The sequence below is a fragment of the Cyphomyrmex costatus genome, unplaced genomic scaffold (genome assembly GCF_001594065.2).
Source record: "Cyphomyrmex costatus isolate MS0001 unplaced genomic scaffold, Ccosl1.0 scaffold490, whole genome shotgun sequence".
Taxonomy (NCBI): Eukaryota; Metazoa; Arthropoda; class Insecta; order Hymenoptera; family Formicidae; genus Cyphomyrmex; species Cyphomyrmex costatus.
Genome location: NW_017279183.1, coordinates 163,754 through 190,694, shown reverse-complemented (window position 1 = coordinate 190,694; position 26,941 = coordinate 163,754). Strand labels below are relative to the sequence as shown.

The 26,941-nt window shown below is 30.6% G+C and overlaps 1 protein-coding gene across 1 annotated transcript in view; it reads left to right on the top strand.

Moving 5' to 3' along the window:
• The window catches only part of qless (decaprenyl diphosphate synthase subunit 1 qless), a 44,031-nt gene that overhangs the window by 3,767 nt on the left and 13,323 nt on the right, over window positions 1-26,941 (top strand). The gene's annotated exons all lie outside the window — the stretch shown is intronic.

Genomic DNA, 26,941 nt, shown 5'->3' with positions numbered 1-26,941 from the left:
TCAAGAAAACTTCTTGAAAAAGTAAGTTTTAAACATATATTTCTTACTTATCGTTCCGAACATAGTAGTTTTGAGATAAAGGTTTTTAATTGTATAATTGTAGATTATGAGACTCGTTAACCGTAACCCACATTTGTTGACTTTAAAAAATTATCTTAAAAACTATTATTCAGAATAACACAAATACATTTGAAAAAAAAATTTACTTTTTCTAGAATTTTCTTGTTTGACAAATGGCAAATACTTTTATAATTTATTTTTTCAAGGACTTTATTGCTATGAATTTTCATTCACGAATTTTATAATTCTCTGTACATTATATAATAGAAATAATTGTTCAGCATTTATCATCGAGTTATATAGGGTGATTATTGTGTTTATAATATTTTATATTTGATATTATATTTTCATTATCTCATAATTTTTTTTATTATTACAATATACATATATCTTTTACATATTTTTCTATACTTTATATATAGTATAATTGTATTATATATAAAGGTAATATTATATTAATATAAAAATATGTTTGTGTATATGTTTTATGACTTTGTATATATATAAATATATAGTATATATTTTGAAGATTAGAATAAAAATTTATAAAAAATAAAAGTATCAAAATACTATAATATAATAATTTTAAATTTTTAAGCGTTTTCTGTTGATATTATTTATCAGGGCATGCACCGTACTATTCGAAGTGGATTCTGATCGAAATTATTTCGGTTTTTTTGGAAAACACGACACGAATCTAAGAAATAATTGAAGTATTCTAATCGGCATACATTTCGAATAATTCCATAATATGTCATGCAGGTAATTAAATGCTCTGTCGTTTTTCCAGAATTATATATATGATGTTTAATGTATATGACGCGAAATATTCAATAGATTGCGTTACAGTGTCATTAAAAACAAGATGCACTGTTAGCTTTATTTATACAGAAAATTGACTCGTGGAAATGAGTATTCCAAATTAAATTATTCGTGTTTGTAGTATGTTTTTTCTCTAGTTCAGTAAATTTAAGATAAAGACCGCGCTTTCCCCAAAAGTCTGGTATATTTTTTGGCGTTTTGGTATTTCTAAAGATAAATTCAGAATATACAAGCTCGAAAAACTGTAGAGATTGAAGTGTCTACTTCCGAGTCCATTTATTGCATTTTCTTCTTAATTTTTTGTGTATATGTAGACCGTTCAATGTGTTTTATTTTTATTGTCAGATGTTATATAACGGAATCGAGTCTTTTGCATCATATATTAACCCTTTATCTGACATACTTCTCTAAAATTGCATAGTTGGCACAATGGGGCGTCTGGTACCCCAACCATAAAATAACTTGCCACGAGTAGGCTATTTGATATTTTGACTTGACAAAAATTCAGGATATTCTTGAAACGTTACTTTAACAAGTGCCGAAGGTTATTTTAGTTTAATTTTAACAGACGGCATTACAAGTCCCATTTCCTAACAATAACGGGCCTTTTTAGAGTTGATATAGCTGTTGAGTATGCTGGGGCGTCTAGTACCTCACGGTGCCAGCCAAAGGTTAAATTTGGTATAATTCTGAATAACAAAACTGTGTTTTATACCTAAATTCTAAGTAGAATCCTAACGTTTATAACATATTCTCATAAGAGAGATATAAGAACTTTTAAGTGACTTATACCTTTATACAATATCTTTTCAGATATAAGAGAGATTTACAAGAAATCGTAGATATATTTACTACAACAATAACAATCGTACATCTTACGATACATACGCATAAAATTAGAATACTAATTATAAGTTCTTACAAGTTTTATTAGAATAAGTCAAGAGTTTTACGATTCTGATTAGAATTTATCTATTAGTTACCAGATACAAGTAATTAATATGTTGATATTTTTAACATACGCTATCTCTGTTTGTCAACATGGAATTACAAGTAAGCATAAATGAATACGTTATTCTCACTTTGTATTGACTAGTATGTCCAGTAAATATATTCAATATTGAATAAATGAATAAATAATAAATATTCGAGTATGAATATAATTTCTTGGTATATTCATGGGAAATGAGTAAATGCTTTTTATAACTCGGTTTGAATATGAATATATCATATTACATTAACTATATTGAATGTCTCTCAATATGATTACGAATTTTTTTATATTCATTCTCATTCTTTGATGATGATCACATAATTTAGTATATTTCTTTACAGTAAAATCATTGACAATAGTTTTCTTTTTTCTGGAGAAACATAATCATGTTTTTCTTTTAACCAAATTTGAAGGGAGAGTATTTTATTGTATCAGCAATTGAGATTACAAATATTTTTAAAACCCACATTTTTGAATAAATAACAAAGAAATATTTTTTAATGTGAACATTTTTAATGAATAAAATGTGTAGCTTCTCAATTATGAATTTTATATTTATTTTTTTGAATGTACTAGTATTAACCACATAAACCAATTATATTTTTTGTTTGTATTGCATATAATTTGATTGCAGTTAATGCGCTCTCGTAAGTAGATTAGTTTATTACTTCGCTGTTATTCAAACCGCTGTTGTTTAAGCTTGAAGTGGTTGATTCATGAGCTAAGTGATATTGAATAGTGTTGGCAATACACAGGCCTATTAATTTTTCTACATTCAACTGTACTTAACGTATACGTAGAAGCGAAAGGTACAGGAAGTAAATCAAAAGACATTTTTAAGGTGGCGATATCGGATCGTATCTTGAATTCTCACATGATACTTTGTTGCAACATTGGAGAATAATTTAATACGTCCTTCCTAGTATAAAAAGGTACAGCTTGTTGTGAAATACACAATTTTACGTTTACGGTTCTATGATTAGCTATTTACCAATTCACAGATAGGAATTAATTTAATTTAACCGTTTGTTTTATTTTTATCATGAGCAAAGTACGATATCACACAAATATTAGATAGACTTATTACATTTGAAGAATTTTCTCCAATGTATTATAACTTAGCAAAATAATACTTGGATAATCTATATGTGATCTTAAAACGAAGCAGCTTGCACTCTTGCATGCAGAATGTTTATAGTATACCTTATACGCAGACTTAATATCATGTATTATTTTTTATTTTGTTCATTCTTATCTCTATAATTAATTGGCTAAATAAATTTAAAAAAGCTTTAATTACTTAAAAATAAGTACAAAATGAGAAAATATAATATGCATAGATTATCCAGATTTTATTTACTAAGTTTATTTAAAGCAATCTATAAGAAAATCTGGTCAATAGTCGCGTTAAATAAAAGATGTAAAACTTTAATTAAGACATCTGTTACATATCAGTACGTAAGTTTATTTAGTACTTGATATCGCAGTTGATATTTGTAGATACTTAAAATCATCATATGCTAATACACACTATATCAATATAAATATATGTATATTGTAAATTTGGACCTCTTGAAACAAAAAGCACTATATGAATATAAACTTCTATAGATATCAATCTATTTAATATGATAGATTAAATAAACTAATGTTAACAGAAGTTTATGTTCATATAACATACCTTTTGTTTTGTAATTCAGATTTATGATGTATATTTAATATTACAACTGCATGATGTGTATATATCAGGAGACGCGGTAGTGCCTCCGGCCACATGTTCAAAAACTGAGAGACACTACAAGTGTCTCTTATCCCGAGCCACCAAAGTCTATTTTTGGGATTAATATATTTCGCGTATTTATAGTATCAACTATGATATCATGTATTGAAATCTCGAACTCAAATCTCAGATACCGTGGACAGCAGTAGAAGTAATCAGGGATGTACTCTGCACGTATAGGAAAAAATTATGCATTTCGTCCGCGTAATCGGTTTTGGCGGTTTATACGCCAAAATCTTTCTCAGACTGTGCGATAAATATGCAAACTGGAATGACTGCGTGATCTTAAGACGAAACAGCTTGCACTCATGCATGCGGAATGTTCATAGTATACCTTATACGTATTAATGTGGATAAGCAGCGTTGGGTAACGAAAGTTAAATGTCATGGAGCAAGAACGTTCTCAACCATTATAATAGAGAATGTTGTGCCGGATGTAATGGCTCGGAAAAATCTGGGTGTTCGCATCGACAGCCTTGAAAGACTTTGTAATTATAAAGATCTTATGAAATATTTACAGAGGGAAGACTGAGCGATTGAGAATAATAAGCAGAATGCATTGTTAGAACACACTAATTATTTCAGGCCAAAGTTTTGTGATTGACAATCTTCCCGACGATTTCGTTTACTAAATTGGCCATCGGCATTCTGTAAAAAGAGACGCGGGTTTCCTATGCTAATTTGTTACAGGCACTTCGTAGTAATTCGTTGCGTTAACAAGAATAATTGCATTGTCAATATATTCATGCATTCCTTCACGTGTGCATTTGCACACGTGCACTTTATACCAGATTGGAATAGCGAAAGTGCCTATGTCGCATGTTAGGGTAACTTATTTTAGAGGGAACCGTGCTTGAGTAATCTTCATAAAGATGAATTATACAGAACGATCGACGGTTTGAGTTAATGTAGTTTCTACTGGTGACAATTCATAAAAGAAAAAGCTCAATCTCTGAAATTAATTATATCTCAATTTTCGTCTTCTTATTGGTGAAATTATTTAATAATTTATAGTAGAAAATATCACGCGTTAAGGATCGGCTCTTTAAAGAGGCTTATGTAAAGCTGATTTGAATTTATTATTACCCCTTTTTCTTCATCGTTCCATCGTTTTCTCCATCGTACATTTCTTCACAGTAGGTATATTTGCTTACTTTGTAACGGGAATAACTGTCCATCGCACTTTGAATATTAAGATGTAATTTTATTTCGAAATAGACAATATAATTAATTTTTATTTGTGAGATGAAATAAATTATTCCACAAAGCGCAATTCAAAATGATACAATTATTGTTCAAACAAAAATAAGATGTTATTTCGCAGATTTCAAATTATTTTTATTAATATCCAATGTCATGATGGATATTGATGTATATATTATAACAATGAATTAGTTTATCAACGAAGCTAATAAACAGCATTAATAATGAATAATTAAGCAACAATAAAATTATAAACTCCTTAATAATACAATAAGAAAATAATAATCTAGTTGTATATACAGGGTGTCCAGGAATGACGCTTAAAGGGGAGATTCTTGAGATCATTTTGAGACGAAAATTCTAATACCAAAATGTTGAGGCTATAATATCTAATTTTTTCATTATAAGCGTTTAAAATTAATGAATTATATCGTCCTTTGGCACGCTCAGGAGCGGCACAACGTAAAGTACTAAACGCGAAAACTTAACACTTCTTTTGTCAATATTGATTTTAGAATTACATATGTGAATGTATATAAGATTTTATTCTATTGATATTTCTACAAATGCATTGTTCAAATACACTTTAAACATTTTATTATTAAAATAATCCGGAGAAACTAGGAACTTATGTATATACTATATTACTATAAAATCATTAATTATGAATTGTAATTATTTGTACAACTTTATTAATTAACCTTATAATAATTAATTTACAAAATAAATTATGTATATTTCACGCGTAAAGAGAGTTGTGAAGTTGTGCGCAGATATGCAGAACAATTTCTGTTAAGTCAGCTTTCGTGTTTAGTACTTTGCGTTGTGCCGCTCCTGAACACGCCAACTTTAGACAATATGATTCGTTAATTTTAAACGCTTATAATTCAAAAGTTATTATAGCTTCAACATTAGAATTTTTGTCTCAAAATTATCTCAAGAATCTCTCCTTAAGCATCGTTCATTTCTTTCTTGGATACCCTGTATATAAGGCTATAGCAGTCAACCGCAGGTTGTTATATTGCGAAATTAATTTAAACAATAATTTACATTACATATGTAATATATACGTTTCGACTCCAGTTTGAGTCATCTTCAGCAATTAAATCCACCACAACAATATCTTTGTTTTGTCTGTGGAACAATTTATGAGACAAGAATGAGTTGTCCAATACAGTTACAACGCTAAGTCGTGATAAAGTCATTCAGGCTGAAATTTGAAAAAAAAAAAGAAGAAATTATTAGAAATTGTTGAACAATATAATTATGATATGCTGATCTCAGAATGTCCAAGAACAAAAAGCACAGTAAGAACATTGTTTATGCCATAGGACTTCCTTCTTTAGCTTAAACAAATTGAAGAATGTCATCAAGGTTCACGAGCATCCTCTTCCCAACACATTAAAAAGAAACGTAGTGTATAAAATTAATTGTTTTGACTGTGATGCATCCTATGTGGGACAAACTGGCAGAAAATTAAAAACAAGACTATCGGAACAGTCAGAGACATTAATAGTCAGCTTTAGCACATTTGATTATCACGGATCATAGGTTGCATCATGGCCATGACTTTGATAATGTTGAAATTTTGTATGTGGAATGTTTTTACAATAAACACGCAGTATCGGAGATGCTACATATTAATAAACAGAAAAATGGTTTGAATTTACAAACCGATACGGATACTTTGAGCAATGCTTATATTGAGATTCTTAATAAAGCATAGAACGCCGTGTGTTTATGTGCGTGTACGTGAGTTACATTATGTACATGTATGTATCGTTTGTATATATGTACACATGTACATGTTTATCTTTGCTTGTGACCGCAATTTTTTATAGGAATGTTTATTATAGATATATTAGAATAAAATTAAATATTTTAACGAATTTGTTTGCTCGCGTAAACCCTTGTCTCTCTTTATTATTAGTTTATTATAGAACCAATCGTTGTAATGTCAAGACATAATTTTAGTCTCTTAACGTTTCAATTTTAAAATGCTGACGAAGTTTGTATTGGTATGCAATGTATGATGTGTGTCTTACTGTGCTTTTTGTTCTTGGACATTATGAGATGAGCATATCATAATTATGTTGTCCAACAATTTCTAATAATTTCTTTCTTTTTTCAAATTTCAACCTGAGTTATTTTATCACGACTCAGGGTTGTAACTGTGTTGGACAACTCACTCTTGTCTCATAAATTGTTCCACAGATAAAATAAAGATATTGTTGCGGTGGATTTAATTGCTGAAGATGACTCAAACTGGAGTCAAAACGTACATATGTAATGTAAGTTATTGTTTAAGTTAATTTCGCAATATAACAACCTGCGGTTGACTCCTATAGCCTTATTTACAATATATAAACAACATGTTGATATATTGTAAATAAGGCTATATTGTAGTGCATAAAACAAGTTATAGAATATATAATTACTAGAGTAATAAAAATCAATGTCAAATTATATATATATATATATATATATATGTGTGTGTGTGTCGCAAAAATTTATAAAAAAGGCTTAGCTATATGTGGCAACAACAGAATCAGGAGTGTTAATTACTTAGTGACTTGATCGTTGTAAATGAACTCGATACGAGATGTTGTTACGTTTTTTTGCTTAAAAGTTATTGCATTGGTTTAAAATTATTGTAATCTCGATATTTTTATATAAAAAATATCTCAATTCTAATTGTTTTTTAGGAGATATGTAATTAAAATAAATTTTTAAGTAACAGGGCAATCATGTTTATTAGTTACGTTTTTAAAATATAATTTTGTAAAAATATGAAAGAATGTCAAACTTGGAATATAATTATTATTATTTGGAACGACAATATTTTACTCATACAGAATTTTATTTGACAAAATTGAATTAGGAACAAGTGACGAGTTCAATTAATGAAAGTACCAATCAGAATTCATTATTGTACAAAAAAATATATACGAAAATGCTTACAGTTACTTTACAATTGAATCGTGCATCCTTGGAAAACAATGTAAAGTTAATAACTAGGTGTTGTCGCGAAGAAGTGAGAGAAAGGATGTGGTTTGAAGAACATATAATTGTAAGTACTGTAGTATATTATTATGCTATCTCTGAGCTTTAAGGACGATCTTGAGATCTAAGAGAAGAAAGATCTGAATGTATATAATTATATATACTTCATGGATAGATTATACTTATTGTAGACAAGAGTTGACAAATATTATGAATGAAAATAAAAAGTAACGCGAGGCAAAAATCTTAATGCAATTGATTACATCGCTATGTTATTGTATATATGAATTTTTAACTTATTTAATAATAATGGTTAATAATAAATTTTTAATATTAAATTTAAAAGGACCGTCAATGTAACAACATAACTAATACGAATCGAAGCTTATAACAGTCTAGCTGGATCTTAGTTGCTTATATATGATTTCGCGTGAGTTTATTAATCCTTGTCTCTAATAAATTTTTATTTAATTATCTATAATTAATATTTTAAACAAACGACAAAGTGATATCTAAATTATGTTTGAAAAATGATTTTTTAAATAGACTTTTACATTAGTTTTTTTTAAACGCGTGGACAAAATATTTGATATGGAAATTCTAAATTGTTAATGTGTGTAACATTGTTGGACAATGTCTTGCAATACAATAAATTTTCAAATGATTTAGCATATGCTAAGTCCATGCGAAGAATATACTTGATGTAATTTATACCTTCACATTTGAAGTAAGGCGAATAGATTATATTTTGATTGTTCCAATTATTATAATAAAAAATAAATAACAAATTATCGGATTAATAAATACACTAAAGTTAATGTTAAATTCATAGATATCAAAATATATTATATTAACTACATAAGAAAAAAATATATGTATATTTCGAGATTTTTAAATTAATGATCATAATGAGCGAACGTCTGGATTTAATACATTCGATCCAGAGATATCTAATTCAGACATGAAGGCATAAATGACGCAAGTATGTACATTTGATTCGTACGCCCTGAAATGCGTCAGAGATGCGTCTTATGCATGATGAACATTGTGAAGGCGCGATACGTCACATAGCCATCGACGTAATTCGCAAAGCTATACAGGGATAAGACCGGCATTTAAAATTACTTAGATTGTATGATAAGATATAATGACGATGATGATGAAATCATTTTATGAAGGTTTCTTAACATAAATGAATGTTTAAATATTATTATTAAAGAATTCTTGATATTGCGTAACATATTTGGAATTATGCGAACAAACATTATTTAAAAAGAATTTTAGATATTGTATATAGATAATACAATACAATTTTCTAATAAACATATATATATTTAATGGCAGGGACTCGGATTGAGAGAGATAAATTTCAGTCTGAATAACAATCTGAAGCTAAATTCACAATTTTTGGTTCCAATACTTTTACAGTAATAGTCGAAGTAAATAATTATCGATATCGTTTGGATTTCGTTCAGTCCTTTTCAGTCCTTTACGGTTTTGGTTTTCGGTAATTATAGACCTAACAGTTATCGTTATCGCTAAGAACCGACATCAAAATCGAAAATTGGGTACCCTCGGATTATAAAATTTCCGGAACAAAATTTCGGACCAGTTACGAAATTTTATTTCGAAATGTAATTTTGGTCCAAGTCCTTGTTTAAATAAAACAATAAATTTCTAGTGATCAATATTAATACTTCTAGTTAATTTAACATAATAATAATAAACAGAAAAATGGAAAATTACTTTTTGAAAATAACTCGTTACAGTTATCGTTATTTGAATAAGTAACTTTTTATTATTATACTTTTCTGTTTTTTTTTTTAAATCGGTCCAGAAATGTACTTTTGCAATATTTTGTTTAAATGTTAATAAAAGCTATATATAATAATGACGCTAGTTTTATTTTTTAGTTTTTTCTTTAAAACATAATTTAATTCTGAAACTTATAATATATACGACACACCCAAAAAAAAAATTCTGCCGTTTAGCGGTTTCATGTTAATATCAGCGGATTTTCCATTTATATATGACCTCGAGAGGATACTCTTAAAAGTAGAGGAATTTCGTTTAACGGGTTGGATTTAAAATTGGATTAATAATATATCCCTCTTAATAATAGAAGAACCTCCTCCTAACTATATATATATTATATGATAACTTTGAAATAAGAGGAAATACAAGAAGTATCTTGTATATTCTCTTATTTTAAAAGACTATTCAGGTTATTATAATATAATTTTCTACAGAGGAATTTATTTTTGATCGTAGCTCATGTATCCTCATTTTTATGGACGAATACGTGTTATAAATACACGCGCCTGATTCATTTAAGATTTTCTGCTTAGAATAAATGTTAAGAGGAATCCCCGCTTATCGGCAGAATATTTTTTTTTATGCAAAATGTGTGTGAGAGATGTCTATCCGATATATCACGTAGAAATGTAAAATAATTCCAATCGAATCGTGTCCAATCATATGCTAAGTAGCGATAAATGTAACTGTAAAATTCGTTACCGTTACAAAAAAAAATGTAACTACGTTACAGTTACAATTATAAAAAAAAGTAACGCATTTACCAGTAAAGTTATCTTAAAAGTAACTTGTAAACTTCGTTACAACTTGTAACGAATCACTTCCATTTTCTGGTAATAAATATTTCTTTCCTATCGTGAATTGAATTCGCTATTGAAGTTACGAAGCACTAAAAGGAAAATTATATGGAAAGATAAGTTTGATTTTTAAAAAATTACTATTGTTTTAATTTTCAATACTAATAATTATTAACTCTAACGTTCTTAAAGAGTATTCCTATTTCGAGAGAAACAGTCTTTAACCTTTACGAAGAAGTATACCTCGACAGATAGTAATTTAATCCGCTAGTTCCGGATATTATCCATAGTTTACTTTCATACTGGCAACATCCGCTTTCTCGTTGTAAATTACCATATGTCAAATGATGATTATCGTATATTTATTTAAAAAAATAGGCAGCTGTTGCAAAATCAAATTTACGTTAATTATCTTCAAACAAGTAAAGGTAGCATATATACAAATAAAGATAAATGTAGATTTGTAGAACAATAGTTATATATTTTTATGATAAAAATGTAGCATTATAATTAAATAGACTTTTAGAGATTTCGAGAGAAATATACAATACAACATTTATTAATGGTTTTAACTTTAAACTAATTAGACAACAAAAAAACAAGTATTCATTCTTTTTTTTCCATTGTCATCATTATACGAGAGAAAAAAAAATCGTTTGAACAGTTCTACAAATAAATACACAAAGACTAACCGTTGTATTTCATAACAGGAAGTTGTCCAATATCTTTGTGTCTCCCGAAAACGCAGGAATATATACTCTCCAAATACACGCGATAGATGTACAGAACTTTCTCTGCCATGACACGGGTAATATATGTTTAGATTGTATTCAAATATAATTCTTCACAGGATTTATGTTTTCTCGAACATTAGTGGATACATCGAAACCGACAGGATATATTTTAAGAAAATAGATTAAAGACGACTTAGAAATAATTCTTGCAATTTTTAACTTGAATACAAAATTCAACTCGTTGAAGGTACATGATAGTACAATATATAGAAAGGATGGTTTTGTTGAAATATCTAACAATTTAGCTTGATACAGATTTGGAAATAATTCTGTTAAACCATTAAAATAATTATGTAAATTATTTGCTGGAATGTTAAGTTCTTTTGCAGCATAGCTCATCGTACTTGAGATTTCTATGTAATTATTTTGATAGTCCAATAAAATTATTTTAAGATATCTGTACTAGATTAGATATATATATATATATATTAAACAAATTCTAACTAATATTATACCCAAATGTTTTAGTTGCTTATACCAAAATATATAAGTATTTGATTATAATTTATAATAAGAAATGCTGTGTATTTTGACCAAAGCTTAACCAAACATATTTTATTAATTCCATCATGATTATTTTTTTGTGTATCGAGAAAAGAATTTGTTTGATGTGAATTTAAGGTTGGCAAAATTGAAAACTTGCAGACTCTTACTTTCGCTAAGAAAAAAAAAAAAAGAAAAGGTAACCGGAATTGATCCTTCTTCTTGATTCGCACAAGGTGTTTCCGCGTTTTTTTTTTATAAATACTGTTTGCAAACGGACGTTGTACAAGCCGCTTGCTAAAACTGTCCCGAGGACGTTAAAAGAGACATCGCAACGCACATAACGATCATTGGCGTTGTCTCATTCTGTAGTCGAATCGTGCAGTGATTCCAAGGTTCACTGTATCGCGCAAAGGTGTATCCACAAAGATCCTTGAGAAGAAAAGAGCAAGGCATGACGGGTCGTCGACACCGTTATACTATTCTCTTTTATTAGTACACTATTAATTTTAACGAAGATGCGAAACACAAGGAACAGACGTTTTCCGTTAAGAACTTGCGACAGTGATTTTAATAGTTTTTAATATTTTAATTATCAAATTATATGAAATATATATAAAGGTTGAGAAAAACTTTTGTCGAGATTGTTAAGTACATAAAAAAATTAATTGTTTTAAAGAACATTTTTTAAACAAAAGTTTTGCAAGTTTGTGAATAAAATATAATATGCAATACATTTTTAAAGTATCTTTATGATGAGATATTATAATTTTTATAAGGGTTATAATAAATTTATGTAAATTTTTTAATTTTTTTTAATCATTCTATATATAAAAGTAAAAAATAAGATTAAGGAAAAATTAATAGTTGCGAGATATTTCTTATTTTATTCTTATAGATTCTGTCTTAAAATGCAAATTATTTTTTTATAGTAGTACGTAAATTCACACTATTTTTTGAAATAGTATATAAATTCACAGAATTATACAAGCAACTTAAGATCCAATTAGACCATCAGAAGCATTTACTTCCTATTGGTTGTCGTCTCACATGTACGGTCCTATCCGAGATTTGATATTGTAAATTATTTCATTTTAGAGTAATTTTTTAATTTTACCTTATATACATCTTGCAGTTCCAACTTGTTCTTCATTTTGTATACATCTTTTTATCACATTTCAAATGTCATTGTGTTTTTTAGGGAAAATTATTTCAAATGAATGCAATTAGTTTATAATCGTTTAATTTATCTAAAACTTAAAAGACTTAGTATTGCATAAATCGCTGTTTGAGATCTGGTTTGCATAATTTCGACATTGTAGGGTTTAATAAAGACAGATATCGCGCGAAGGACGCGACAACTTCGACAAGATAAATGATATCGACCCTTCCTTCGACGATGAAGCGGTCAGTTTCTCCATAATGAGAACGGCACGCAGGTGCCCTCGATATCCAAATGCGAGTTGGTAAAAGTTGAGCGATTACGTACTGTACGTACTTGTTTTTAACTGTTGAATTACCAGTTGTATGCCTTCTTTGTCTCGCGCAGATCCTGATTCGAGTTCACAAAAGCGGAGGCAGATTTTAATAACAAAACGCTAACTGGAACCGAATATTTTGATGAGAAACGAGGAAAACTAATTTTTCTTGAAGAATAAAGCGCATTTACAGCGCAAAGATAATTCGCGCTCAACTTTGATACAGGAATCAGCTTTCTCTGACAATTACAAATGATTTATCGTTAGAAATGCGGGTGACTGTCCGATTATCCGGAGTGTCTACCAATCGACTTTCCTATTCAATCGTGTACGTAGTGCCTTTAATTTATTCATATTAGTATATATATCAGCTTTTGTATATAATTAGTACATCGGAATGGATAAACATTCGTAATTGTGTGACTTCATAACAGAATAGATTAATGAAACTATTACAGTTCGAGACGGTCAAGGACTATCGAGACATGACACAGTGTGATTATTTAATATAAGTCAAGATTGTTTGTATTTGTAATGGAGATTTGAAAAAAAACTGATAATTTTTTTTCTCTTTTTCTTTCTGATCTAAATCAGTCGATTATTATTCTAATGAAATACGATCTCGAGTCATTGCAATATCGCTTTAGATGTTTATCTCTGTCGGAGTTGAATGACTTCGTCATTCATATTTCTCACGTTTGTCATTACAGAAACAGCGTGTTATGAAAATTGCATCGACATTTCAGATATCGTATTTATGATTCTCTGCTGAGTAATGACCATTCATAAATCTGTAGTAAGTTGTGCGATTTGTAAGTTCTGCCTATTTACCATAATAATTCTTATTTTTATCAGAAAGTAATTCTTACAATTGTCCTTCTAAAGATACATGATTTTTGTTGTATATTTGTAAAATCATACCATTGCAAAATTGCCATTTTCCTAAATTAATAAACCGCAGTAATTAATGATGCAGCCGGTTGAACGAGTGAAAGTAACTAATTGAATTAAATCTAATGACGAACGGACACATATAGTGTTAAATAATTCAGATCACAAAACATGTTCTGGCTTTTAAAGGTTACATAAAGTACATCGTAATCTGTTGCATGATACCGATCTATGAGCTTAATGTAAACTGCAGTGCTATTATTTCGAGCACGAACTTAGGAATGGCGAAAAATTTTGAACTAATCCGGTAAACTGTATATCTTCAAAAAATAAAAATAAAATTTTTGAAAATCTAGATAGAAATTAAACAAGTGTTATTGTATATCTCAATAATAATAATATCATTAAATAAAATAATACAGAAAAATTAAGTTTTAACAAATCTATATATTAATAATTTTAATAAATAATAAAAAATTATAATTTACGCAACAGTAAATGTATTAATAATACTGCATCTTATATCGTAATTTGTATATTATATCTATATAAATATATCTATAAATCTAACAATAAGACACAAAAATTTTAATTTTTAATAATTTTTTGTTTTTCTTTGTCAATTATACTCCATGATACAGCGTAGCGCACAGGGGAGATTATCTCTAACGAAGATTAGTGAAATCTTTCGCTTCGTTCGCCAAGCAAGCGCTTTGAGATCGAGAGTGATAGGAACTCGGACATTATACTGCAGAGAAATGTTAATAAAATCTCTCAGCCACGCGTAGCTAATTTCACACGAGAAGGAACCAAGGAGGAGAAAGACCCTCCTCGAAACTCTCATCAGATTCCTCTCAAACGCTCGCCATTTATTTCACCCCCCTCTTTGATCTACAAGAAACTTTCTTCGTACCTGTTTGGTAACTTCCCACCGGTACATGCATTCCCATATCGAGTTCGATCACTGTATAGTATAAATCTGATGTTTAATTATGCCAATGGTCATAGATCTTTACAGTCAAAGTTGCATAGAACACATTCGATAGGTCTTATGTTATCTTGTAGCAGTAAAATTTTTACTGCTACAAGATAACAAGACGTTACGATGTCAGGTATACAACATCCACTCATAATTTTGACGCTAATGATCGATATCTAAAATGATTTCGCATTCGATTATTGAAAACACGCGATGAAACGAAAGTGATGAAACGATCGAGAATGATGAAGTGATGCTACTTTAATTTATTTAAAAAAGAAAACAAGTAACAGAAGTAACTTTCGATATTAAAAATAAAATCTACAATAAAGTCGGCTAATGAGAATATCACGCGTGCATAAGTTTTATACCATACATATTTTATACTTCAGTCAAAAAGTAAAATCGGATGAAATATAATTACACGCATACGCACGCAAGAGCATTTTTCTGAAGAGAAATTAAATATTGTAAACAATATTAAGTGAAATGCTGTACTGGTAGGCAATTTGGAATTAGTAGCGTAAGTAATCTTTGTATTGCGAGATAAAGTTTCTCTTTGAAATATATAAATTTTAAATATTTTTTTTTCTCTCTCTTTTTTAATTCGCTTTTTAAATTCAGGAAAAATTTAATTCAGAAAAAAAAACGAAACAATTTTTAAATCGATGCGATCTCGATGATCCACGCCGTGATATGGCACGCCTGCGTGCGTGCGTTGATTACTAGCGTTATTGAGAGACGCGACAAAAATAGTCTCGAAACAATGACAGCCTTAAGCTGGGATTCCCATTTTCAAATCTTTTCTCACGATTGTCTGAGGTATATATACAGCGATTGATACGCCAAGTCCGATACGCTGCTCTGTCTTTTTTTTGAATGTTTCATTCATTTCGCGGCTATACGTGCCTCTTAACAGCCGAGTCTATTGCGAGAGGGAAAAGTGGATGACGATTGTTCGCCACGGTAAAACGTCCGTGGAAAGTTCTAGAGGAATGCGTACTGACCTTGATTATTCAAAGTATCTGCTTGGACGACGTCGTCGTGTGCTCGTTGGTTTCACATTATTTACTGTCTTCGTCTCATTATGTTTATAGAAATTTTCAAGGTTGCTAAATATCTGTGTAGGGATGTATTAGCATATCCTATCCTGTTTAAGAACTACCTCATTACTGGTTTAATAAAAATTTATATAGCAGTAATTATCTGAAATGCAGTTGAATATATGAAAAATCTAGTTGTACTTGTTTTCGAGCTTCAGCGCGATCTTGTTTCCCTAAAAATTTGTTTATTTATATATGAGTATTTGTGATATAGGCATAAAGTATACAGGGATGTATTAATATCTTGTTCTGCACGAGAACTACGTTCATCGCGGATTTGATAAAAATTTAAATGCAAGTAGTTATCTTGAATACATTTGAAGTTATGGCATAATCTATAGATAAATTGATGCTGATAAAGTACGTTCTTTGATGCAAAAAGTGTACATCCAGGTTCAACTTTTGAGTTTCAGCGTCATCTTGTTTGCCTAAAAATCTGTTATTATTTAGGTACGAGTATTTAGGTTAGGGCCTAGATTAGGATGATCAGACGTCCCGTTTTTTTGAGTTCCGTTGTTCCGGACAAAACAACTTTCTAACGAGACGCATGTACAATTTAGTGCGTATAATAATTATATCAATATTGTTTGTTATATCGCAATAAATGATAAATAAAACTATTTTCTATGATGCTGTAGAAAATCCTCTTAGAAAATCGTTCGATCCTTAATGACCCTGATACTAAATATTGATTAATCGATAAGTACGTTTACAATTCTCTGGCTTGTTTCGCTCGCGTCCTATTTTTCTATTTTGATAATTTAGTCACTCTAGCTTAGGTATAAAGTACCTTCAGAGCATTTTTTGTAATAATTATCTTGAATAATATAAGTGTACCGAGATGTGTGTATGTGTGTGTGTATCTGAAGATAAATCGGCGCACTAATAGAACAAGTTCTTTGTTGTAAAAAGTGTACATCCAGTTTAATTTGTTCTCGAGCTTCAGGGTGATCTTGTTTTTCTAACATATAATATTTTTCCCCCTTCTTCAGAGTCGAAGAAGAGGGAAGCACAACAGTCAGGAGGATAATGAACTGAAGGTAATGAGAATCTTCGACGCAACTGCGAATAAGTACATTATGCGATGGCACGTGAGAACTCATTAACCAACGTGCTGAAATACGCTTCCTATAAGTATCATCGACGTAATATGTAATCAATGGTCAATAGCATCTCGACATTTGCATAATCAAATGCGTGGATGTAACGCGTTCCAGAACATGCGCGAGCAGTTTCGCACGTAGACGTAATCGTGTGTAATTCGGTTGAAGGAGTACGTCACTCCTTCAAGGTGATGATTTCTTTGACCCATGAAGTTACTCAAACACAATCTGTGTACCACGAATAAACGTGTTTCATATTTTAGTTTCCTGGTATTTTGGGGACCGCGCGATATGCGTAATCATTGTTAACATTTAAATCGGCATATGCGTCGTAATGACGCATTTCGGGCGAACAAATAGAAACTCCGATATATAATATATTAGCGTATGTAGGGGAACATAGTGCGCACTATTGCGTGGCAGCAACTTTTACCATACGCCATGTATGGTACATTTGGTATTCGCTCTTTCTCTCAGTTGTTCGTATAACCATTTATGGTTAATCATGCCGCGTTTAGGCGTTACCGAGAAAACGTCGGATAATTAAATCAAGATTTTTCTTCGTCATGAAAGGTTTCTCCGAAATAATTACCTCAAGTTCAACAGCCTCCTTCAGTAATACAAGATGAATGATTTATGGATCTCTCAATTAAATCAAATTGACGTCGCGTCGCGCGCGCAATAACGTGTGATTGCGCGACACGACAGTGACTGCGTATATACAGTAACGTGTGAAAATGCGATAGAATATGAGAAGAGGATTATAGTTATTTTCCGTTCTCTAGGATCCAAAAGCGTCTAAGGGATCGTAGCGCGGAGAATCGTGAGAGCGACCTTGATTCCTCTGATCAGATACGTGCATTAGAGCACGCCGCCGTGTTTATCGAAACGGACATCAGCATCGATGAACATGGTGAGCGATTCCAGAATGTGGGTCGACCAACGCTCACGGAGAAAGTGTATTTTCCCACTCCGTGCCTCTTAACATTCGATATCGTTCTTCGAGAACAGCGAAGTCACACCGTATCTTCTTCGTTCTTCCTTCCGAAAGTAACCAACGATTTCATTCATGCTGATTCTTCACCTGCTACGCCCGGGCATTCCTTTTGAGAAAGAATGCTGACTTTGTTTCTTAAAACTAGACGTAGAAAAATAATATATCCTTATTACTCATCGCTCGAACTTTTTAAATATATCTTATAATTAATGTGTATGTTCGACAAAGTAAATTTTAACTTTGATATTATAATGGAAGAACTAATATATTTTTTTTTATTAAGATTAAGACAGACTACGCACAAGTTTTTTGTATTTATATTTTTTTTAATTACACTATAATTGTATTTGTCAATATATTATTTTATACTTAATATATAATATATATATGTGTATGCTATATGCTCTCTAAAAGTGAATCAGTGTATTATTACTGACTTCACTGCTACACTTATAACTGATGTAGTCATTAGTGAATATTTACTGATTTTTTTCAATAATAATATACATTTTAGAGGTTATAAATCATAATTTCTCAAAATAAATCAGTATATTATTACTGATATATTTACTGAAAAACAATAAATATTTGCTAATATTACAGTTATAAGTGTAGCACTGAAGTCAGTGATAATACACTAATTTACTTTTAGATTTACTTTTAGAGAGTGTATATATTAATATATACATATTTGAATTAGTATATATAGTGTAAGATAATATTTTAGGACAATTATTTTAAAAATTAATTAAATTTATATCAGAATGTGTGTTAACAATTGTAAAATAGCCTATCGGAGATTGTGTACGTGTAAGTATGGTATAAGATGTAAATAGGATATATATAACTTTAGAATTTAAAACATTCTCCTAAAACGCCATTGATTACTGCGAATATTATTGAAACGATTTTCCAAAGAAAGTAGCAAGAAACCTGGATGCCAATCGTGAAGTGAAAGCTATCTTTCTGGCGAGCAAACAAAGTATGGCTGTTGAGACTTCAAAGATTTGGCAACATGCACTTCGCGCGTTGACAAACGGTTATTTCTTGAGGAGAACATCAAATCTTTCGCATAACGTGTCATGCGCATCAAGGGGGTCGCAAAAACGACAATACAATTTCCATACTGCTTCGTTGACGATTCATGACTTCGTTTTGCAATCAAGCTCGACTTGGTGGTCGGTCCTTTTAATTGCATAACTCACTCCTGTCCGAGTAACGATATGTAAATATAAGAGTTTCGAGGGGAGCGGGGGAATATTATATTCCAATTATAAGGAGAAGGTGAAAGAAGGAGAAAGCGTCCTTCGATTCAGGTTGAAATTTCGAGTTGTCAATTTTCTTACGTCACGGGTTGTGTTCGTCGTCACGCAGCCTAAACTTCAGCCTTGCACCTTTACGAGAAAGAGACGAAAACGTGTTTAGCATGCTTGTAGAGGAGGTGATGCACAATCGCTGCCGTAAACGGATAGGAACTAATAGATGCGTTCTATGCTTGCTGAAGAATTAATGTAGACGTACTTAGAATGTAGCAAAGCATACTAACGAGAGGTGAACGTATAGAAGATGATTTCTTGTTAAATCTACACGTCTCGTCGTATAATAACATATATATATATATAGAGGAAATTAGTAACTTAATTTTGGTTTTATCAATTTTGATAAAAATCGAAATTGTAAATTACGTTATTTATTCTAATCAAAGATTTTATTCACAAAATAAAACTTAGTTAAATAAAAGTGATAAAATACTTTCATTGTGTGCAGTAAACGTTTGGATTGTTATTTCGACTCTAAGATGATTGCATTATATTTCTGCACTCGCATTTATCTTCTTAACCGCGTTTTCTATTACTGCGGCTGAAGTTTCAACTTACATTGTAGTAATTTCTTAATGCTTCTTTCTCTTTCTTAAAGAGGAGGTTTGAGATACTAAGCTAACTAATAATTTTGAGTGTTTTAGAGATGACTCCGTGCTCGCGCATTCTTACTTTAATTTTATTCACGTGTTGCGCAATTACATTTATGTATATATAATAAAATTTACATTCTTATATATGTTTTACGCGTGTGACATTATTGAGAAATCGATAAAGGAACTCTAATGAATGACGTAATTTATGAATGAGAAATTAACACTTAATTAGAAAAGATATGATACGATCTTTCTGGAATTTCCGAATTTATTAAAAATTCCGTTATCAATTTCCTGTTAAGTAAAAGTGAGAACGTCTTGTTTCATATATCTTGTTGATGTGAAATGAAACGTAAATTATCACAGTTCACGGGAAGTATGCGTCACAGATCATCGGAGCGGATATCAATCTCTTAACACATTTCTACTTCTTTGAATTTCCAACTATCACTCAAGGTCGTAGCACAGCAATGTTTGTCTTATCTTCGTTGCTTTCAAATGAGTGATCTCTCTTTTTCCTCCTTCTTCTCTTTCCCCGCTTCGCAATACATATCTGAAAACGTATTTTTCCTATTCTTGTTGGATTTATTATTACCAGTTTCTTGCGCCGAGCAACTAATGGCCTTTTCAATTGAGATTCTTTGTGCAACGGTCCATCATATGCTCGTTTACGTCGCGCCTACATCATAGGCGTTGAGAGGGCTCGAAGGCCATCACGACTATTTCTCCTCCCATGTTGATGATCTCCGGCCAAGTTTATAACATCGCATTGCCACAGTCCACCTCACGGCAAGTGTCGGGCAGCGTCCAGTCATGTAATCGCACTTTCACCTCTTACAGAAATGCCGAATCCGAACTCTTCGATTTAAGACGATCTACGAGTTCCATCTAATTCCCAATTCGCGAATTTCATGCATTTATTTTGCATTATTTATTTTTCATCCACGCGGCGAGAGATCGCGCTTGGCGAACGCAAAGATTTTTACCCCTTCCTCTCCTGCGTTCCCATCCTAGTAAATAAGAATGGTTAAAATGGATTGAAATTTTTGATCCATCCGAATGCAGGTTTTAAATGGAAAAACTTGCTTTATATTCGATTGGATTCAATTGCACTGAGAAAAAATTTTAAATTTAAATAAATATTTTTTCGAATAGTGCTAACCAAACATTTACTTACAATAAATAAATATTTAATTATTAATCAAAAGAAATTATTGTTAACTTAAATTAACGTTTGTTTGTGTCAAATAAATATGTTTTTATATTTAACGAATATTTAGTTGGTACTATTTAAATAAATGAAAAATAAAAAATTTTTTTTAGTGTGAGTGTGGGAAAAAATGAATTTTTCATCCAGAATTTTGAATTGAGTAATATATTTACGATATTTACTTTAAAAAACTAAATTTACTTTTAGATTGAAAGGCATAGAAAATGTGCAATTCTTATAAATGAATAAAAGATCGTTATGTATTGAAATGGATTCGAATTTTTCAGAAGTACTCATTTGAAATAAATCTTTGTGAATCCGTTTTAATCGATTTCCTTTTATTGGGATGTTTTTACTGTTACTTGTTTAGACAACCGAAACGAAAAATCCAATGAAATCAGATAGCCATAATAGGGTGAAACGTCGGTGGCAATGTTCTGTAAAATATCTGTCATTTGACGCTACCTTTTTCTTCGTTATGCGCAAGTTAGCTCCGTTCAGCCGTTAATTGCAGGTGCGACTCGAAGTGTTGCGACAGAGGCACGCTCGGAGGAGGCATGCGATTTCGCAATATATCGGTTTCTTACCTCTTTAGACCATCGCTGTAATGTGATCTATTAGGCCTCCTCTCTTCTATATTTCGATAACCGCGACAAAATATCTCCATCTCTTGAATTATTTATGAATTAATTGAATAAAACACCGAATTAAAATCGTTTAGTGAGATGTCGATGACATTCTAGAAAGCGAATATGCTAAAAATACAATTTGATTGTCGAATACGGAAATGACTTTAAGCGAAGATGTCGAAGGAGATTTACTTTATTAAACTTATTTCTCTCCTCCACATATTTTATTTTGTATATTTTTTATATATTAATTTTTATATTATATTAATGTAATTAATATAAAATTTTATAATTTTAATTTTAATATTAATGTAATTAATATTCTATTAAGATCTGTTTAAATTTATTTTAGAAGTTATTATCACATTGTTATTTCAATGGTTGCATTATATTAAATAGTGATTGCTATTTGCTTTCCTGTAATGTGTTAAAAGTTTTTTTCGTGAATTATTCAAGAATTATAACCTTCGACATTTTTATTTAATTTCAAGGGTAGCACCGATGTGCTAAATCGGTGAAAGAATCTAAGTACAAAGGAGACATTGTGTTGCGGTTTTCTCGAACAGCCTGTATCTCTTTATGGGCCATCAATGACGGACGCAGACGGATCTTCGTCACGCTTATGATTTACCGGTGAGAGTACACAAGTGGGATTTAGGAGAGTCCTGGTATGCTAGTTATAGCCTAGTGTCACTCTTCACTTTGGAGTTATGCTAACTGTTACGTGACATCACGTGACAGACGGCTTTCATAATCGCTCGATAGTGATCCAGCCATCGACAAGTCCATCAGGCATGCGTTTTCATCGATATGTTAACGTAAAGTCAACACGATTCTACATGGCTTTCATGGAAAATCAAATGTTGCATGTGCAGAAAGTATTATCGATCGTACGATAATTGAAACACTTTTGTGGATCACGCTCTCATGAATGAACACCCCTGCCATTGATGACGACATCGCGGTGACGCCCGTGGACGATGGACCGCTTTCACATCCAGCATCGTCATATCGTTACCCCAATTTTCCTGGCTTACTACCGTTTGATGTATGCTCCATACGTGAAAGTTATATTCTGAAAATATGCGTTGAAAATTTTACCTCGTATACGAATAATGAGCGTTTGCCTTACTTACATAGTGTATTTGCTCCATGAACAATTTTCGTGATTAAACGTCGTGTTAGGTATTATTAGCGTAACTGCGTAAATAGAAAATATGTCGTGTGGACCAATGATTGTAATGACCATTAGACTAGTTCTAGGCTGAAGGAACACTTAACGCGTTCACGCTGGTTAAACGCGTGTTTTTTTTTTTTCTTGTGAATTCGTGATTTTCTTCGACGTTTAGCCTTGAGTCGGGTACACTTGCGAGAGACCAGTAAAAGTCAGATGCAGTGAACTTGCTTATTGCCGCTACGACCAGTTATCCAGGAATGTAATGAGCGGGGGATACATACAACGTGCACATGGATATCGTCAGACACGCATGGACACACATTAAACACGATCGTTGCTCAACGTTGCATATCCTCCTGACGAATAAAGTGGCGGCTGTAACGTTTTAAATAAAACGTGAGACATCGACATGACATCCAGGCCATGGGATTGCCTCGAAATACATTAATGAATTCCCTTCATTATATTAATGCATTTACATTATTAAAATTTATATTGATTTATGTATAGTTTTTAAATAAATTATAGAAAATTACGAGTACATTTTGTGCGTATCTTTTTGTGTATATTTTATACATATAACGGCGTTATTGGAAAGAATGAGTCTGGGACCTGTTTAACTTAAAAAATATTAAGTATATGTATATTACTTAAAAATTGTCTCGGCAATTACAATAACAAATAATTACAATAACAAATAAAAAGGTTAGCTTTTGAGTCTAATAATTACTCATATTGAATATTTTTAATTGTTTATAATTGCAATTGTAGTTTATTATACATATATCATTAAATTACGCCGGTAAATTTATAATGTCTCAATAAATTATACTCAATTTAAATAATTTAAATAATTTTTATAAGTTGCCACTGTTGCTACACAATGTATTGTTAATTTGACTAAAACAATGGCGTTAAATGATTTGATTCGAAAAACTGTATTAAATTTGATTTAAATTTGGTGTTTATTAATTACTAAATGCATTAATATATTTACGAAACATCTGTATTAAATTTTAAATTTTATATTATACTTATATTATACTTAATTTGGAAATTTCTCTTGCGTTCAGTAATTGGCTCATTGCCCTGATTATTACTCCTATTGTTTAATATATTTACTTTATAACTAACTACGGAAATGGATTGATTTCTGTTTTTACACCTATAAAAGTTAAAAGTAACAAGTTACTTGACTCAAAGGATTGTATTGCCATTGCTTTTTTGATATCTAATAATACATCTAAAAATATTAACGGATAAGAGAAAGGGATAGATAGATATGGATAAATTTCAGCATTATTGATTTATGTATAGTATTTAAATAAATTATGTAAAATTAGTACTCCGATATGCCTTTCAAGTGTTAAAATAATCAATTCTAATTATAACAAGCAAAAGGTGAGTGTCAATAGAGAATTCACAGACGTGAGATATACTATACAGAATGCAAAATTAAAAAATCTTTAAACAAAAATAATAACATCACATATATATAGAGATAATAACAAACAAAAATAATAAGATAAATACAAGGTAACGCTAATTGCAAACTAATTGGAGCAGATATTGTTTTGGGGCAAGTTTTCTAAGAACAAACATAAAGAAAAACGAACAAAGAATAATAGAATATAAATGATATAAATAATAAAAATTAAAAACAATAAAGAATATAAATAAAATAAAAATAAGAGAGAGAGAGAGAGGTAGTATAGGTAGCATTCTAGTTTAAGTACAAGTGCCATAAAAAAAGTTGCTTTCCAGGGTCAGACAAGTTACCACAATTGCGCACGCAAACGGGTTAATGACACGCATTATTGTTTTTGCGATATTGAAAGGCTGTCATAAAAAAGGGGTGACTCGTGTTTGCGAACGTTATTGCAATACGTCGCTAACTCAGAAAATCAAGTGTAACGTAGTTTAACTAATTATAATATTTTTAAGTATTTGTAGGCCAAATTCACAATGTTGCCGGTCACCGGCAGTCAGTTTATTACAGCACACATGCACATTGCATATTTCTGCACTGTTTGTGACTGTTATTATTTGCCTGTCACGGCCTCGATTAGTCCGCCGACAAATTAAACGTTGCATGGCGCGAGATTTGCCTATGCGTAAGTACACAAATATTCTATCGGTATAACTACATGATTATTATTTAGTTTTATCTTCGAACATGAATAAAATTGTATACCTGAATATTAATCTGAATGTATTAATCTGAAATTCAAATTTCAAATTCGAGTATGTCAAAAATGTAAATCTATGTATATTTAATATAAATATATTTATATGAACTTATGAGAATTAGTTAACTCTATTGATATTTGTGAGAATCCAAAATAGGATTGAAACGTATACATATATCTATCGTTTATAATACAATAGATATAGTTACTAACAATTTGTATTAGCTCTTAAAGTATCTGTATTGGCTTTTCTTTAATTCATTGATTTATTTATTGGAGCCCTATCTGGTATAAATTTATGTATATTTATTAAATACATAATAAAATGAAATATATTTATTTATACTTATATTTATATTTATATTTTTATGATAGAATCTTCCATGCGTATTATTAATGCTCATGGTATTCATTTTGTATGCGTGCCCATAAATACGATCAAATATGATCGTATAGGACGATTATAATATCAAAGTGAAAAGACAAGTTTTTGTAATAAATTAAATTAAATTTAGAATGTCGCAATTACATGAAAGATTTTCGGTATGAAATGACTACTTATAGTCGTGTCGACGACACGCTGAATGCCAAGAAATCGTGGAGCATTGATCGCGAGATTCGATGATGAAAGGGGACATCGTTGTGTACAGAGCGAAAGAATGCAGTCGTTCCCTCGAACGAGTCGCTGGAAAACTGCGAAGTGTTGGTAAGCACCTGCGTTCCATTGCACCGCTACGAAAACAGATATATATATATATATATATATAAATGATTCGGTCAATAACTCCTTATGCAAATAGGATCATGTTCAAACTGCGTATTTGATACGCAGTATCAGATTTTGCGACTGTGCGAATAATGCGTAAAAAAATCTATACGCTTGAAAAATTTTGAAAAAAGTCATTAAAACATGTAAAAATAATAGAATACAAAAATCCAGTAGTGGAGGCTGGGACGAAACGCCATATTTAAGTAATATTCTTCGCAATATATTAAATTAATTTTTCTTCGTTTACCAATGATGGTCATATTAAAGGCCGAATCGTTTACTAATAATAATAAAAATTTCATTTTAATATATTCTACGAAATACAATATAATTTCGCTAAATCTATCCAGCATTCGTGGTATATGCTCATTTTTAATTCCTTTATTGTAGAATACAAAAATATTTGTCTTCAAACATTTAAAATTTCATCAGTTTCAGGTGTTAATTGACGACGATTTTCTTTTGTAATTGACAACAGATTTCTTTTTTCAAGATTGATTAGCGATGTTTTCTTTGAAATGTTTATAATCTTATAAAACTCATCAAAGAGAGAGAGAGAGAGAGAGAGAGAGAGAGAGAGAGAGAGAGAGAGAGAGAGAGAGAGAGAGAGTTTAAAATATGAATGGATAATATTCATTATCAGCTTCTCGTGAAACATGTAAGAATATTTTAATTAACGCGTTCTTTTCCGAGCGTTTAAGAACCCGAGGCGGACATGTTGCAAGAGTAGTAGTTGTTCGAATAGGGTCA